At 42.7% G+C, this 18763-nt stretch overlaps 1 pseudogene; it reads left to right on the forward strand.

Annotated features, from left to right (window-relative positions):
* The window catches only part of LOC124007993, a 94168-nt pseudogene that overhangs the window by 40547 nt on the left and 34858 nt on the right, over positions 1 to 18763 (forward strand).

Genomic DNA, 18763 nt, shown 5'->3' on the forward strand with positions numbered 1-18763 from the left:
TATATTGTTATCCTATTTGCACACCACTAAGTCAACAAAAAGTGTTTTATTTAACTAGGCAAGTCAGTTAAGAACAAATTCTTATTTTCAATGACGGCCTGTTCAGGGGCAGAACGACAGATTTGTACCTTGTCACCTTCCGGTTACTAGTCCAACACTCTAACCACTAGGCTACCCTGCCGCCCAATGAACAAGACTAGTAATGAACAAGATTATTATTAATAACATTATTCCACCCCTCTTAAAATCTCTTTCAGGACATGCTTGGTGCAGTTCCACTATGTTGGAAAGAGGAACATTGGGAGGTAGGATGATGTTTGGATTCTGTACTGCACTAATGGGTAGGGCTACTAATTATGTCCTAAACAGGTACAAGGTACATGTGTCTCGAGTGTTTAACATGATTTGTGACTACCGGTCACAAGAATTAGGTTCTCAATGTTTATACCCCAATTCAATTTAATGACTCTGTCTGCAACCAGGATTTGTAAGATACTGGTTGGAATGAAAACAGACAGAGGCCCAGTCCACAATAGTCAAATGTTTATTCACGGGAACGTTCTGGCGTGCACAGTACAAAGACCTTCATTTTATAGTGACACACATACTTCCACACAAAACATTAGTTATAATACGCCCACACTGTCCTGCTACCCAGCCGACATAGGGAGAGACCCTGGGAAGTTCTCAGTGCCGAGACCCTGGGAAGTTCTCAGTGCCCCAGCCAAGGGCGGCCCCGAATCTTGCTCAGACAGTCCGTTATCTTATCAAGACACTAGATATATTGTCAACAAACAAATTAATTCTGACTTACGAACTACACTCTCAGATATAATTCTACTGACTAAATCACACACAGCATTAAAATAGTCTAATGATGCTAATCAATTTCATACTATCATAAGGTTTCAGAGTTATGGTCTCAGAGGGTAATATTCTAATCATTCTAACACTACCTCATCTCTGTACCCCACACAATTATCTGTAAGATCCCTCAGTCAAGCAGTGAATTTCAAACACAGATTCAACCACAAAGACCAGGGAGGTTTTCCAATTCTTCAAAGACGGTCACCTATTGGTAGATTTGTTTTAAAAGCAGACATTGAACATCCCGTTGAGCATGGTGATGTTATTAATTACTCTTTGGATGTTGGGTCAATACACCCCAGTCACTACAAAGGTCCAGCTGTGCTTCCAAACTCAATCTCGTCATTCGCATGCAGACAAAACAGAGATACAGGGGACGCAGATCACTGGAGAATAAACTGGACAACGTCCATTTAAGACAATCTTACCAACGGGACATTAAAAACTGTAAAATCTTACGTTTCAGAGTCGTGGCTGATCGACGACACAGATAATATACAGTTGGCTGGGTTTTCAGTGATTCGGCAGGACAGAACAATTACATCCGGTAAGTTGAGGGTGGTGGTGCGTGTCTATTTGTCAATAACAGCTGTTACGCAATGTCTACATTATCTACCAAGAGAGTTTATCTATATTTTTCATGGCCGTCTATTTACCACCACAAACCGATGCTGGCACTTAGACTGCACTCAATGAGCTGTATAAGGCCATAAGCTAACAAACCTCCAGACGAGCTTCAATGCCATACAACACTCCTTCCGAGGCCTCCAACTGCTTTTAAATGCAAGTAAAACTAAGTGCATGCTCTTCAACCGATTGCTGCCCGCACCCTCCCGCCCGACTAGCATCACTAATCTGGACGGTTCTGACCTAGAATATGTGGACAACTACAAATACCTAGGTGTCTGTTTAGACTGTAAACATTCCTTCCAGACTCACATTAAGCATCTCCAATACAAATTAAATCTATAATCGGCTTTATATTTTGCAACAAAGCATCCTTCACTCATGCTGCCAAAAATATTATCGTAAAACTGACTATCCTACGATCCTTCGGCGATGTCATTTACAAAATAGCCTCAAACTCTACTCAGCAAATTTGGATTTAGTCTATCACAGTGCCATCCATTTTGTCACCAAAGCCCCATATACTACCCACCACTGCGACCTGTATGATCTCGTTGGCTGGCCCTCACTACATATTCGTCGCCAAACCACTGGCACCAGGCCATCTAAGTCTATGCTAGGTATAGCACCGCCTTATCTCAGATCACTGGTGACCATAGCAAAACCCACACATAGCACGCGCTCCAGCAGGTATATTTCACTGGTCACCCCCAAAGCCAACACTTCCTTTGACCGCCTTTCCTTCCAGTTCTCTGGTGCCAATGACTGGAGCGAATTGCAAATATCGCTGGAGTCTTAGATCTCCCTCTCTAACTTTAAGCATTAGCTGTCCGAGCAGTTCACCGATCACCTGTACTGAGCCAATCTGTAAATAGCACACCTAACTACCTCATCCCCATATTGTTACTTGTCCTCTTACTCTTTTGCAGCCTAGTATCTCTACTTGCACCTCATCATCTGCACATCTATCACTCCAGTGTTAATGCTAAACTGGAATTATTTCGCATCCATGGCCTATTTATTGCCTTAGCTCCCTACTCTTCTACATTTGCACACACTGTACATACAGTGCCTTGCGAAAGTATTCGGCCCCCTTGAACTTTGCGACCTTTTGCCACATTTCAGGCTTCAAACATAAAGATATAAAACTGTATTTTTTTGTGAAGAATCAACAAGTGGGACACAATCATGAAGTGGAACGACATTTATTGGATATTTCAAACTTTTTTAACAAATCAAAAACTGAAAAATTGGGTGTGCAAAATGATTCAGCCCCTTTATTTTCAGTGCAGCAAACTCTCTCCAGAAGTTCAGTGAGGATCTCTGAATGATCTAATGTTGACCTAAATGACTAATGATAATGAATACAATAAACCTGTGTGTAATCAAGTCTATGTATAAATGCACCTGCACTGTGATAGTCTCAGAGGTCTGTTAAAAGCGCAGAGAGCATCATGAAGAACAAGGAATACACCAGGCAGGTCCGAGATACTGTTGTGAAGAAGTTTAAAGCCGGATTTGGATACAAAAATATTTCCCAAGCTTTAAACATCCCAAGGAGCACTGTGCAAGCGATAATATTGAAATGGAAATGGAAGGAGTATCAGACCACTGCAAATCTACCAAGACCTGGCCGTCCCTCTAAACTTTCAGCTCATACAAGGAGAAGACTGATCAGAGATGCAGCCAAGAGGCCCATGATCACTCTGGATGAACTGCAGAGATCTACAGCTGATATGGGAGACTCTGTCCATAGGACAACAATCAGTCGTATATTGCACAAATCTGGCCTTTATGGAAGAGTGGCAAGAAAAAAGCAATTTCTTAAAGATATCCATAAAAAGTGTCGTTTAAAGTTTGCCACAAGCCACCTGGGAGACACACCAAACATGTGGAAGAAGGTGCTCTGGTCAGATGAAACCAAAATTGAACTTTTTGGCAACAGTGCAAAACGTTATGTTTGGCGTAAAAGCAACACAGCTCATCACCCTGAACACACCATCCCCACTGTCAAACATGGTGGTGGCAGCATCATGGTTTGGGCCTGCTTTTCTTCAGCAGGGACAGGGAAGATGGTTAAAATTGATGGGAAGATGGATGGAGACCAAATACAGGACCATTCTGGAAAACCTGATGGAGTCTGCAAAAGACCTGAGACTGGGACGGAAATTTGTCTTCCAACAAGACAATGATCCAAAACATAAAGCCAAATCTACAATGGAATGGTTCAAAAATAAACATATCCAGGTGTTAGAATGGCCAAGTCAAAGTCCAGACCTGAATCCAATCGAGAATCTGTGGAAAGAACTGAAAACTGCTGTTCACAAATGCTCTCCATCCAACCTCACTGAGCTCGTGCTGTTTTGCAAGGAGGAATGGAAAAAAATGTCAGTCTCTCGATGTGCAAAACTGATAGAGATATACCCCAAACGACTTACAGCTGTAATCGCAGCAAAAGGTGGCGCTACAAAGTATTAACTTTTGCACGCCCAATTTATCAGTTTTTGATTTGTTAAAAAAGTTTGAAATATCCAATCAATGCCGTTCCACTTCATGATTGTGTCCCACTTGTTGTTGATTCTTCACAAAAAAATACAGTTTTATATCTTTATGTTTGAAGCCTGAAATGTGGCAACGGGTCGCAAAGTTCAAGGGGGCCAAATACTTTCGCAAGTCACTGTATATTCCTGTCTTGTGCTATTGACTGTACATTTGTTTAACTCTGTTGTTTTGTCAAACTGCTTTTCTTTATCTTGGCCAGGTCGCAGTTGTAAATGAGAACTTGTTCTCAACTGGCCTACCTGGTTAAATAAAGGTTAATTAAGCAAACAAGAAAATGATCATCCAGAAGTGGCGTTCCTAGTAACCAGGGACTTTAATACAGCAAACTTAAATTTGTTTTACCAAATTTCTACCAGCAGGTCACGTGCATTCAGAGGGTAAAAAATGATAGACTACCTTTACTCCACACACGGAGATGTGTACAAAGCTCTCCCTCACCCTCCATTTGGCAAATCTGACCATAATTCAATCATCCTGATTCCTGCGTACAAGAGAGAACTAAAGAAATACCAGTGATTCAATCAATACGTAGCCAGATGATGCTGATGCTACGCTACAGGACTGTTTTTCTAGCACAGACTGGAATATGTTCCAGGTATCATCCAATAGCATTGAGGAGTATACCACCTCAGTCACCTGCTTCATCAATAAATGCATCGACGACATCGTCCCCACAGTGACCGTAGGTACATTTACCAAACAGAATCCATGGATTATAGGCAACATCAGAGCTAAAGGCTAGAGCTGCCGCTTTCAAGGAGCGGGACACTAATCCAGATGCTTATAAGAAATACTGCTATGCCCTCAGACGAACCATCAAACAGGCAACACATCAATACAGGACAACGATGGAATGCTACTACACTGGCTGGGAGGCTCGTCGAATGTGTCATGGCTTGCAATCTATGACAGACTACAAAGGGAAACCTACCCGCGAGCTGCACAGTGATGAGAGCCTACCAGACGGGCTAAATACATTTTTTTGCTTGCTTTCGAGGCAAGCAGCACACTGATCCTCAACACGGGGGACCCTCAGGGGGTGCATGCTAAGTCCCATCCTGTACTCCCTGTTTACCCACGACTTCGTGGCCAAGCACGACTCAAACACCATCATTAAGTTTGCCGATGACACACCAGTGGTAGGCCTGATCACCGACAGGGAGGAGGTCAGAGACAACCTCAATGTGAGCAAGACAAAGGAGCTAACCGTGGACTACAAGAAAAGGAGGGCCTAACTTGCCTCCATTCACATCGACAGGACTGTAGTGGAGCGGTCGTGAGTTTAAGTTCCTTGGTGTCCACATCCCCAACAAGCTATCATGGTCCAAACACACCAAGACAGTCTTGAAGAGGGCACTACAACGGCTTTTCCCCCTCAGGAGACTGAAAAGATATGGCATGGGTCTCCAGATCCTCAAGAAGTTCTACAGCTGCACCATTGAGAGCATCCTGACCGGTTGCATCACCGCCTGGTATGGCAACTGGTCGGCATCTGACGGTAAAGCAACACAGATGTTAGTGCATATGGCCCATTACATCACTGGGGCAATGCTTTCTGCCATCCAGGACCTATATACTAGGTGGTGTCGGAGGAAGGCCCAGAAAATTGTCAAAGACTCCAGTCACCCATGTCATAGACTGTGCTGTCTGCTACCACACGGAAAGCGGTACCGGAGCACCAATTCTAGTTCCAAAAGGCTTCTTAATAGCTTCTACCCCAACCTATAAGACTGCTGAACAATTAATCAAATGGCCATCCGGAGTATTTGCATTGGTACACCCCCCCATCCCCCCCTTTGTTTTTACACTGCTGCTGCTCACTGTTTATTATCTATGCATAGTATCTTTACCCTTCCCTATATGTACAAATGACCTTGACCCACCTGTACCCCCGCACTTTGACTCTTTACTGGTACCTCCTGTATATAGCCTCGTTATTGTTATTTGTGTTCCTTGAATTTTTTTTAACTTGTTTTAGTAAATATTTTCTTAACTGCGTTGTTGGTTAAGGGCTTGTAAGTAAGCATCTCACCATAATAATAATTCACCACCTGTTGTATTCGGGGCATGTGACATATAAAATGTGATTTAATTATATGACTGCTTCACCAGTGGAGTCGCAGCGACTTTTAGAAGCTGTGAAAATGTTCAAATTGCTCAATAATTTGATTTGACAGAGAGGAAGGAAACCGCACAGGCATTTCACCATGAGGCCAATGGTGACATTTTAAACAGAGTTTAATGGCTGTGATATGAGAAAGCTGAGGATGGATCAACATTGTAGTTACTCCACAAAACGAACCTAACTGACAGAGTGAAAAGACGGAAGCCTGTACAGACTAAAAAATATCACAAAACATGCTTCCTTTTTGCATGTTATGGGTATGCTTGTAATTGTTAAGGACTGGGGAGTTTCTCAGGATAGAAAAATAAATGGAATGGAGCTAAGCACAGACATAATGCTAGAGCAAAACCTGGTTGAGTCTGTTTTCCACCAGACACTGGAAGATTAATTTACCTTTCAGCAGGACAATAACCTACAGGGCCAAACACAAGGCCAAATCTACATTGGTCGCTTACCCAGAAGACATTGAAAGTTCCAGAAGTGTTCGAGTTACATTTTTTAAAACTTAAATCTGCTTGAAAATCTATGGCACGACTTAAATGGTTGTCTAGCAATGATCAACAACCAATTTGGCAGAGCTTAAAGAATTTTGAAAATAATAATGAGCAAATGTTGCACAATCCAGGGGTGGGAAGCTCTTAGAAACCTACCCATAAAGACTCACAGCTGTAATCACTGCCAAAGGTGATTCTAACATGTATTGACTCATGGGGTTGAATACTTATCTAATCACTATATTGGTGTTTTTAAAATGTATTTGTTTGTACAAATGTTTTATCATTTAAAAGAAGACAAATTCTGTGTAGATCATTGTCAAAAAATGACATTTAAATCCATTTGAATCCCACTTTGTACCACATCACAATTTGGAGAAAGCCAAGGGGAATACTTTCTGATGGCACTGTATATACAGTAGAGGGTCAGTTCCAAAACCACATTTACAATGTGCAGGGATACTGGAGTTAGAGGTAGAAACTGTACCACCTGGTGTCAGTTGCAGAGGGAGGTGTTCAGTCAGTGTCTTAAGCTTGGAAGGGCCAATGGTGTTGAACGCTGAGCTCTAGTGAATGAACAGCATTCTCACATCGAGTTTTGATTTTGATTTCCTGTGACTCTGTGTGCGGCTCTGTGCAATGAGGTTCTGAAGTGCTGTGTGTCTAGGATGGGTCTGCTGCGGGCCGAGGCCTCCGCTATACTCTACCTGCTGATGAGGAACAACTACGATTGCACCAAGAGGAAGACCTTCCTACGCACTCACCTGCAGGTCAGCTATTGTAACATGGGTTGGATGGATGAATACATAAATTAACACACCAAGAGGATAACCTTCCTATGCACTCACCTACAGGTCATATACAACATCCCCGTGAACGGCAAGGAACTGATTTGTTTATTTAACTGCACAATGCAATACTGATTCTGTTATTGCATCAGCAGCAGTCCATCACTGGTGTGCCTATGAACATCTAACTAAGTTTCAAAGCACTTCATGTTATGTCAAAGTAACACTATACCCAACCCATGAGTCCTCTCTGTGCGGTCTCAACCATTTGGCATGCACAATCTCCCCTCACACAAATATATTTAACGTGCGTAAACAATGAACAGTCACTAAGAATGGCTATGAACCAGTTGGAAACTCATTTGAAGTCCAAGCGGATTTAACATCACAGCACTGACATTGCTTTGATCATCTGACCAAAGAATGTGAAAAGTTCAAATACAGACCAGCTGTTTAGTTTCCCAAACTCCTCTAACAATCTGCTATGTGTCAGAAACCATTCTCAATGCTTCCATAAGCCGTCAAGGGACATATTCATTAATTTCATTATCCATGGTGAAAATGGGCTCCAATTTTCATCTCATAACTCATCCAGATGGACAGCCAGAGCGGTGTGTGTGTGTTTGTGGTTATTGTATTTAGGGTTGGAACAGTCCCACTCCTTTTTGTATTTTTCTTGGACATGACAGCCGGAAAGGAAGGAGCAAATAGAGAGTGCAAGTGCAGTCGGTCGGATTTGATCGATTTCATAGTTTCATGTGATTCAGAAGCAGCAGCTTAGACCACTGGACCACCCCAGGCCAGGGGTGTGTTGTGTTAACATCGGTTCCCCCTTCATCTCGCTTTCTGCCTTCTCCCACATTAAAAAAAAAATATTAGTATACTAGGGCTGTGACCATACCAGTATCGCAATATTGTTTCCATGGCAAAATTGAAAACTCAAAGCAGACCAAACTCTTTGGTCCTTTAAAAACCTGATGTATGTAAAATAATGTGTGCTATAGCATGGAAAATAAATCCATGTGACTCTAGATGACGACACAATGATGTTTGTTTCCAATACTAGGGCTGTTTTCCTAAAGAAGTTATATCCACTTTGTGTGTTGTTTCCTTACCATGAGACTAACGAGATACTGTTATCGTTCCGAAACTTTAGTATACTATGGTATAAATACTATAGTATTCACTGTAGTGTTTCTGCAGACTTTACTGTAGTATACTGTAGCGTTTACACTTAACTATAGTATAAATACTGTGGTAAAAAAACTGTATTATATACTAAAGTAATTAACGTTGTGTTTTTGCGGATTGTAGTACACTACAGTATTTACTGTTGTTTTTTTGCAGACATTACTATAGTATTTACTATAGTCTTTTGTTGGATTATCATTGAGATTGAAGTGGAGGCTTTCTCCTTGAGGAAACCAAGTGGAGAAAAGAGAACATTTTCCATAACCTGTAGGTAGGACTGGGTTCTAAACGGATAGTTCAGAGCTTCTGCTCTTTTCTATAACCTGTAGGGAAAAACAATATTTGGCACAATGTGTGGCACAAATTGGGATATGTGAGAGGGGAATGGGCAGGGTATATGCAACTTTACACTTTTATAACTAAAGTAAATACTAAAGTTTTTGTGGACTGGAGTTTTTGCTATTACTGTAATGTTTACTACTGTTTTTTGTGAATAATACTGTAGTATTTACTATAATATCCTACAGTATACTACACATGATCGAGGGATACTACAGTGTGTAGTATAGTATACTTCATTTTACTACAGAATTCAATAGAAAGTACTGTAGTATTCTATAGTAAACTGTAATCTCTTTTCATGTGGCGCTGACCGGTAGCTCCCGCTTCCGGGAGTCCCTCTCCATCATCAACAACTTTGCCAACAGCGACAAAGCCAATGCATATTTGCTGTAGGCGGTTATGAATTAGTTCCCAGGGTTACGTAATTGCTAGGCTTTATCTTGTAAGGCTAACACTTTCTTGAGTCTCCATCGTCAACAACTTTCACAACGGCGAGAAAACCAAGGTAACCCTCCACTCTTAGAAAAAAGGGGGTGTGAACCCCTCCTTGTGCAACTGCGTCCTGGATGTACTGACGGGCCGACCCCAAGTGGTGAAGGTAGGCAACAACACCTCCGCCACAGGGGCGCATGCTCAGCCCCGTTCTGTACTCCCTGTTCACCCATGACTGCGTGGCCATGCACGTCTCCAACTCTATCATCAAATTTGCTGACGACAACAGTGGAAGTCTTGATTACCAACAATGATGAGACAGCCTACAGGGAGGAGGTGAGAGCCCTGGCAGAGTGGTACCAGGAAAATAACCTCTCCCTCATCTTCAACAAAAAGGAGACAGCAGACAGAACACCCCCATTCACATTGACAGAGCCGCAGCGGAGAGGGTCTAAAGCTTCAAATTTCCCGACGTGCACATCACTGACGACCTGAAATGGTCCCGTCACTCAGACAGTGTGGTGAAGAGGGTGCAACAGGACCTTCAACCTCAGGAGGCTGAAGAAATTTGGCTTGGCCCCTAACACCCTCACAAACTTCTACAGATGCACCATACAGCACCTGACAGGCTGTATCACCGCCTGGTACAGCGATTGCACCGTCCACAACCGCAGGGCTCTCCAGAGGTGGTGTTACGGATACAGTTATCCTGTGTGTGTGTATCCTGTGTGTGTGTGTTTCTTTTCTCTCCTCCCCTCACAGGTGAAAATCATCACTCCCCAATCAGTCAACAATCAATCATCAATCAGAAGACACACCTCCTCCTATTTCCTGACCTATCACAGTTCCTTCCCCATGGTTTAAAAACCCCATCATTTGTTTGTTCTAAAGCTCAGCTCAGCTCAATCTCTCTGTAAATGCCATGTCTGTAGGTCTGTGTTTCACTCTCGCTTTGTGTCTTAACCTCTCTTTTGTTTAAGCACCTCATAGCACTTTGTCATCACCTGTGAGTATTGTTTTTGGTTATGGTGTTTGTTTGTTTGCTGGTGGGAAAAGGGGAAACCAAGACAAGTCGCCCATGGGCATACACTACTCGTAGGTAAACTTTGTTAAATACACTAGGTAGAACTGGGCGGACCACCCACTGTATTTTTGGTTAGTTAGTTAGCTGTTGTTAAAGTAGGCTAGTCTAGCTTAGGGGTGTGTTTTTGTATATTTATTGTTTCTTTCCTTGGGTCCAGCTCAGCCCCTTTTCCTGCTCCCCCCCATTACCGTGTGTTTATAAATAAACCTAGAGTTTGACGGTAGATTTCTGTTGTTGTGGTTATTTCGTGCACACTTTTACTTTGTCACAATAATAATTTGCATGAGTTATGTTACGGGTCTCATTACCATCCCCCTAGACTGTCGGGCCAAAAGGGATTCGTAACAGGTGGTCAGCCCAACGCATCACCGGGGGGTACAGTGCTTGCCCTCCAGGACATCTACAACACCCGATGTCACAGGAAGGCCAAAAAGATAATCAAGGTCCTCAGCCACCCGAGCCACAGCCTGTTCACCCCGTTACCATCTAGAAGGAGCAAGACAGTACAGGTGCATTAAAGCTGGAACTGAGAGACTGACAAACAGCTTCTATCAGATTGTTAAACGGTCACTACTAGCCAGCCTCCAACCAGTAGCCTACCCTGAATTTTAGTCACTGTTACTAGCCGACTACCACCTGGTACTCTGTTCTGCACCTTAGAGACTGCTTTGCCCTATGTACCAGTACATAGTCGTTGAACACTGGTCACTTAAATAATGTTTACATACTTTTTTAACCACTTTATATCTATATAACTACTGCTGTACACACCTTTTCTATTCATATACTATCTATGTCTATAGATACCATTATTATATATTTATATTCCGGACTCTGACCGCTCGCTCTATTTCTTCATTTCTTTCTTTTTACTTTTTGGATTATGTGCGTATTGATTTGTTTTGCTAGGTATCATTACTGCACTAGAAACACAATAATTCTGCTGCACCTGCGATAACATTGGAAATCTGTGGACATGACCACAATATACTTTGATTTGAAACAGTCCTGCTGTAATTAGGTCAACAAGAGTGTCAAAGGGACATGCAGTGCATTCGGAAAGTATTCAGAGCCCTTGACTTTTTCCATATTTTGTAACGTTACGTTTGGGGAGTTTCTCCCATTCTTCTATGCAGACCCTCTAAAGCTCTGTCAGGTTGGCTTGTGAGTGTCGCTGCACAGCTATTTTCAGGTCTCTCCAGAGATGTTCAAAAGGGTTCAAGTCCGGGCTCTGGCTGGGCTACTCAAGGACATTCAGAGACTTGTCCCAAAGCCACTTTTGTCTTGGCTGTGTGCTTAGGGTCATTGTCCTTCGACCCAGTCTGATGTCTTGAGCGCTCTGGAGCAGGTTTTCATCAAGGATCTCTCTGTACTTTTCTCCGTTCATCTTTCCCTCGATCCTGACAAGTCTCCCAGTCCCTGGCGCTGAAAACATTCCCACGTGATGCTGCCACCACCATGCTTCACCGTAGGGATGTTGACAGATTTCCTCCATACGTGACCCTTGGCTTTCAGACCAAAGAGTTCAATCTTGGTTTCATCAGACCAGAGAATCTTGTTTTTCATGGTCTGAGAGTCCTTTAGGTGCCTTTTGACAAACTTCAAACGGGCTGTCATGTGCCTTTCACTGAGGAGTGGCTTCGACCTGGCCTCTCTACCATAAAGGCCTGGTTGGTTGAGTGCTGCAGAGATGGTTGTCCTTCTGGAAGGTTCTCCCATCTCTACAGTGGAACTCTGAAGCTCTGTCAGAGTGACCATCGGTTCCTGGTCACCTCCCTGACCAAGGTCTTTCTCCCCTGATTGCTCAGTTTGTCTTGGTGCTCTACAGACAATTCCTTTGACCTCATGGCTTGGATTTTGCACTGACATGCACGTCAACTGTGGGACCTTATATAGACAGGTGTGTGGCTTTCCAAATCATGTCCAACCATTTGAATTTACCACAGGTGGACTCCAATCAAGTTGTAGAAACATCTGATGATCAATGGATACAGGATGAACCTGAGCTCAATTTTGAGTGTCATGGCGAAGGGTCTGAACACTTATGTAAATAAGGTATTTCTGTTTTTATTTTTTATACATTTGTAGAACATTGACAAAAACGTGTTCTCGCTTTGTCATTATGGGGTAATCCATTTTAGTATAAGGCTGTAAATGAACTAAATGTGGAAAAAGTCAAAGGGTCTGAGTACTTTCTGAATGCACTGTATATACTGCCTTGGCTGTGCTCTTTTAATGAGTGATACAGTTGTTTGTTCCCCGGTCAGATATTCACCATACTGTTGTCTTGGAGTAGGATATGAGTCTTGGAAAGGGAGATTTTTTCATAAGACATGTAAAGTATCAAGGTATCAAAAGTATCATGGAGCACCATACTGTAATCGCTTGAAATGTAAATATGTCTGAGGTGGTTAAGACGCGTGTTAGCTCCGAGAGCTAGCCTCATGCCGAGGCTTTAGCTCATTGGGCTAACACAGTCTTGAGTCGAGCAGATGACCAGGATGCGTTCTGACTTTGCCTGTGAATACACTTAATTCTTACTAGAAATGAATACCTGCTATATTACTCAGATGCCAATCCACTGTGGAAGATGGGAAATGTGTTCTGCTAATGTTTTGTAAATTACCAACTGTCGGTGCTGTTCCAGTTATGTTTATCTGAGGATGAATAAATTAGCACACTCCCTAGTACAGAATGGCTACCTTTAACCCTCAGGCTGTGCTGTGCTTCGTGTGTGTGTGTGTGTGTGTGTGTGTGTGTGTGTGTGTGTGTGTGTGTGTGTGTGTGTGTGTGTGTGTGTGTGTGTGTGTAGTCGACAGCGTTCCTCGGGGAGGTGAACGGACTGACCAAGCGTATCCGGACGGTGCTGATGGCCATGGCCCAACTGAGGGAGCATGAAAAGGACCCAGAGATGCTGCTGGACCTGCAGTACAGCCTGGCTTGCTCCTACGCCTCCACCCCCGAGCTGCGACGCACCTGGCTGGATAGCATGGCCCGGGCACACATCAAGAACGGAGACCTCTCTGAGGTACAGTCAATTATGTACAGAAACATGTACAGTACCAGTCAAAAGTTTTGACACACCTACTCATTCAATGTTTTTTCTTGTTTTTTACTATTCTCTACATTGTCGAAAAATAGTGAACACATCAAAACTTTGAAATAACACATGGAATCCTGTAGTAAATAGAAAAGTGTTCAGTAAATAAAAATATATTTGAGATTCTTCAAAGCAACCACCCTTTGCCTTGATGACAGCTTTGCACACTCTTGGCATTCTCTCAACCAGCTTCATGAGGTAGTCAAATGGAATGCATTTCAGTTAAACTGTGTGCCTTGTTAAAAGTTCATTTGTAGAATTTATTTCCTTCTTCAGCCAATCAGTTGTGTTGCGACAAGGTAGGAGTGGTATACAGAAGTTAGCCTTATTTAGTAAAAGACCAAATCCATATTATGGCATGAACAGCTCAAATAAGCAAAGAGAAACGACAGTCCATCATTACTATAAGACATGAAGGTCAGTCAATCTGGAACATTTCAAGTCGCAAAAACCAAGCGCTATGATGTAACTGGCTCTCATGAGGACCGCCACAGGAAAGGAAGACCCAGCGATATAATTCCATTAGAGGATCATTTCTTTAGAGTTAACTGCACCTCAGATTGCAGACCAAGTAAATGCTTCAGAGTTCAATTAGCAGACACATCTCAACATCAACTGTTCAGAGGAGACTGTGTGAATCAGGCCTTCATGGTCGAATTGCTGCAATGAAACCTCTACTAAAGGACATAAATAAGAAGAAGAGGCTTGCTTGGGACAAGAAACATGAGAAGTGGCCATTAGAGCGGTGGAAATCTGTCCTTTGGTCTGATGAATCCAAATTTGAGATGTTTGGTTCCAACCGCTGTATCTTTGTGAGACGCAGAGTAGGTGAACGGATGATCTCTGCATGTGTGGTTCCCACTGTGAAGCATGGAGGAGGAGGTGGGATGGTGTGGGAGTGCTTTGCTGGTGATACTGTCAGGGATTTATTTAGAATTCAAGGCACACTTAACCAGCATGGTGCCAGATGTGATGCTTGGCATTCAGGCCAATAAGTTCAATCTTGGTTTCATGAGACCAGAACATATTGTTTCCTCATGGTATCAGTCCTTTAGGTGCCCTTTGGCAAACTCCACGCAGGCTGTCATGTGCCTTTTACTGAGGAGTGGCTTCCATCTGGCCACTCTACCATAAATGCCTGATTGGAGTGCTGCAGAGATGGTTGTCCTTCTGAAAGATTCTCCCATCTCCAAAGAGGAACTCTGGAGCTCTGTCAGAGTGACCATCAGCTTCTTGCTCACCTCCCTGACCAAGGCCCTTCTCACCTGATTGCTCAGTTTTACCGGACGGCCAGTTCCAGGAAGAGTCTTGGTGGTAAAACATTTCTTCCATTTAAGAATGATGGAGGCCACTGTGTTCTTGAGGACCTTCAACTGCTGCAGAAATGTTTTTCTAACCTTCCCCAGATCTGTGCCTCGACACAATCCTGTCTCGGAGCTCTACGGATAATTCCTTCATCCTCATGGCTTGGTTTATGCTCCGATGTGCACTGTCAACTGTGGGACCATATATAGACAGGTGTGTGCCTTTCAAAATTGTCAGGACCCGGTTACGAACCCGGGTCTCCAGAGTGAAAAACAGTCACTTAACCAACTGAGCCACGAATAGTCGGCAGAACCCAGAAGATGAGGCAGACACAGCAGTACTTGAGACGGTGTATTTAATGAAGTAAAAAGTGAAGTTCTTCAGGAAAACATGTAACTCCACAACCTCAAAAGGAATTCCACAAGAACAAAGGTAATCCTCCAAGACAAAAATGTAAATCCACAAGGTGGAAGGTATAGCATTAAAAAAAAGCCTCAAAACATACTCAAAAATAAACAAGAACAAAAAACAGAATTCCACAAGAGTCTACCGGGATCAACAAGAGTTCAGAGTACTAGGGCTGGGTGCTAACATACAAACACAGAGCAAAGAACTGAGGAAAACAAAGGGTATAAATACAATCAGGGGAAATGAGGCACAGGCGCAAATAATAATGGGGATCAAGGGAAAACAAAAGGTCAAAAGGCACAATGGGGGCATCTAGTGACCAAAAACCGGAACAACCCTGGCCAAATCCTGACAAAAATCATGTCCAATCAATAGAATTTACCACAGGTGGACTCCAATCGAGTTGTAGAAATATCTCAAGGATGACTAATGGTAACAGGATGCACCTGAGCTAATTTTCAAGTCTTCATAGCAAAGGGTCTGAATACGTACATTTATGTACATTTTTTATAAATTGGCAAAAATTCTAAAAACCTGTTTTTGCCTTGTCATTATGGGGTATTGTGTGTAGATTGTTATTTCATCAATTTCATAATAAGGCTGTAAGTACCTAAATGTGGAAAAAGGGAAATGGTCTGAATACTTTCCGAATGCACTGTGGGGATGACGTCGTCGATCCACTTATGAATGAAGCCCGTGACTGATGTGGTTAACTACTCAATGCCATCGGATGAATCCCAGAGCATATTCCAGTCTGCTAGTGAAACAGTCCTGTAGAGTAGCATCTGCTTCATCGGACCACTTCCGTTGTGAGCGCGTCACTGGTACTTTCTGTTTGCGTTTTTCCTTGCAAGCAGGAATCAGGTGTATGGTCAAATCTGTGAAATGGAGGACGAGAGAGAGCTTTGTATGGTTTTTCTGTTTTTGGAGTAAGATGTTTTTCTACCTTTTTAGTTGACATGCTAGTAGAAATGATGTAATACGAATTTCAGTTTTCCTGCATTAAAATCACCGGCCACTAAGAGCGCCGCGTTTGGATGAGCATTTTCTTGTTTGCTTATGATCCTATGCAGCTCGTTGAGTGCGGTCTTACTGCCAGCATCGGTTTGTGATGGCGACTTATCATGAGGTATTCTCACTCACGCGAGAAGAACCTAGAGACTTCCTGAATATTAGAGATTGCGCACCAGCTGTTGTTAACAAAGAGACACACACACCTCCCCCTTGAGCTTATCCGACGCTGCTGTTCTGTCAATGCATAGAAAAACCTTGTACTTGTTCAGCCACGACTCTGAGAAACATCGAATATTACAGTTCTTCAGGGTCCCTTTATAGCAGGGGTGTCAAAGTCAAATGGACGGAGGGCCAAATAAAAAATTTAGCTACAAGCCGAGGGCCGGACTGTTCGAATGTTCATTGAAAAATGTTTAAATGACGCATATAGTCTAGTGAACCTAATTGAACCTACTGAAAACCTAACAAATATATTCCAATATGATCAGATAAATAAAGCAATATTTTCTTATGGCTCTGTCAGTAATCTTTAATTTTCAACAGACACAAAAGACAAATTTCCTTTATATAAAAATCCCCATAACATGAACATTAAATGAAAGAAACCGGTATTCAAGGCACCATCAGTAGCCTATATTTTCTATTTTAGCAAAAGTGGGCTAAATTTACTTCAAAGAAAAAAACAATAATAGCAATTTTCTATCATCCACTCAACTGAAATATTTTTAAAATATAATTGGATTGAAATACAATAAAATAAAGTGCAAAAATCTATTAATCAAAAACAACACTTTGTTTAAGGAGAAGTAACATGCAGTGAAAACAAATATTAAACTTTAACTTTTAAACTTGAACTGAGTAAAAACTCTAAATATGTGATTGCACAGTAATGTTCACTTGTTTGAGGTTGAGGGTGATACTTGGTGGTGTCCCATCTTTTCCACAAGTTCATCAATGTTCGGGGTAAGGCTCTGAGCTGAGGAAATCCTCAGAATTGAGTGGAGGTGTTCAGCAGTAAGTCGACTTCTGTGTGATGTTTTGTTCAAGTTCATCAAAGAAAACAGTTGTTCACACAGGTATGTGCTGCCAAACATAGACAACGTTTGAGCAGCCTGGATGCGCAGCTGGGGCATTGTGTCGGGGAGGAAACGGGCGAACTCCGCAGCACCCACTGCCGCATATTTTGCCCTCAGGCTTCTCTTTCATGGTCTGGCAGCTGGGAAAGTGGCTCAAATTTTCTTTCCGCATCTGCGTCTCCCACAGAGTCAGTTTGGTTTTAAATGCCTTCACTGTACTGTACATATCAGAGATGACACGATCCCGACCCTGCAGCTGCAAGTTCATTGCATTCAGATGACTCGTAATGTCACACAGAAAAGCCATTTCACACAGAAACATTTCGTCTCGGAGTTGTGTTGTGTTTTTCCCTTTGCTGTCCAAGAACAGACAAATCTCCTCACGAAGCTCGAAACATCTTTGAAGCACCTTTCCCTGGCTTAGCCATCGCACCTCTGTGTGATAAGGCAAATCACCATGCTCCGTTTCTAACTCCGTCAGAAATGCCTTGAACTGGCGGTGATTCAAACCTTTGGCTCTGATAAAGTTAACTGTGCGCGTGATGATGCTCATTACATGCTCCATTTTCAAGGCTTTACCGCACAACGCTTCCTGGTGTATGATACAATGATAAGCTGTCAGCTCACCTGTCGCGTTTTCCTCTTGCATCTTTTCCCGTATCTTTGCCACCAGGCCGCTCCTGTGTCCACACATCGCAGGTGCTCCGTCGGTTGTCAAACCCACGAGTTTTTCCCAAGGCAGCTCCATCTCATTTACACATCTTGACACCTCTTCATACAAATCATGCCCCGTAGTTGTGCCATGCATAGGACGTAAAGCCAAAAACTCCTCTGTCACGCTTAGGCTGGAGTCCACTCCGCGGATGAAAATTGACAACTGGGCAATGTCAGAAATGTCGGTGCTCTCATCCACAGCCAAGGAATATGCAATGAAATCTTTTCCCTTTTTCACAAGCTGCTCTTTTAGATTGATGGACAACTGGTCTACTCTCTCGGCAATGGTGTTTCTGCTCAGACTCACATTTAAAAAGAGTTGCCTTTTTTCTGGGCAAACTTCGTCACAAACTTTAATCATGCAGTTTTTGATGAAATCCCCCTCCGTAAATGGCCGGGCTGATTTAGCGATCTCTTCTGCCAAAATAAAACTGGCCTTGACAGCAGCCTGGCCTTGTGATTTGGCTTTTTTGAACAGAGCCTGTCGAGATTTGAGGCCTCGTTTTAATTCCTCTGCCTTTTGTAGCCTTTGTTCCATGTCCATATTCTTGTTGTTGTCCGCGTGTTTCGTTTCATAATGTCGTCTCAGATTATACTCTTTCAGTACCGCCACACTTTCTCCACACAGAAGACA

The sequence above is a fragment of the Oncorhynchus gorbuscha genome, linkage group LG21 (genome assembly GCF_021184085.1).
Source record: "Oncorhynchus gorbuscha isolate QuinsamMale2020 ecotype Even-year linkage group LG21, OgorEven_v1.0, whole genome shotgun sequence".
Lineage (NCBI taxonomy): Eukaryota > Metazoa > Chordata > Actinopteri > Salmoniformes > Salmonidae > Oncorhynchus > Oncorhynchus gorbuscha.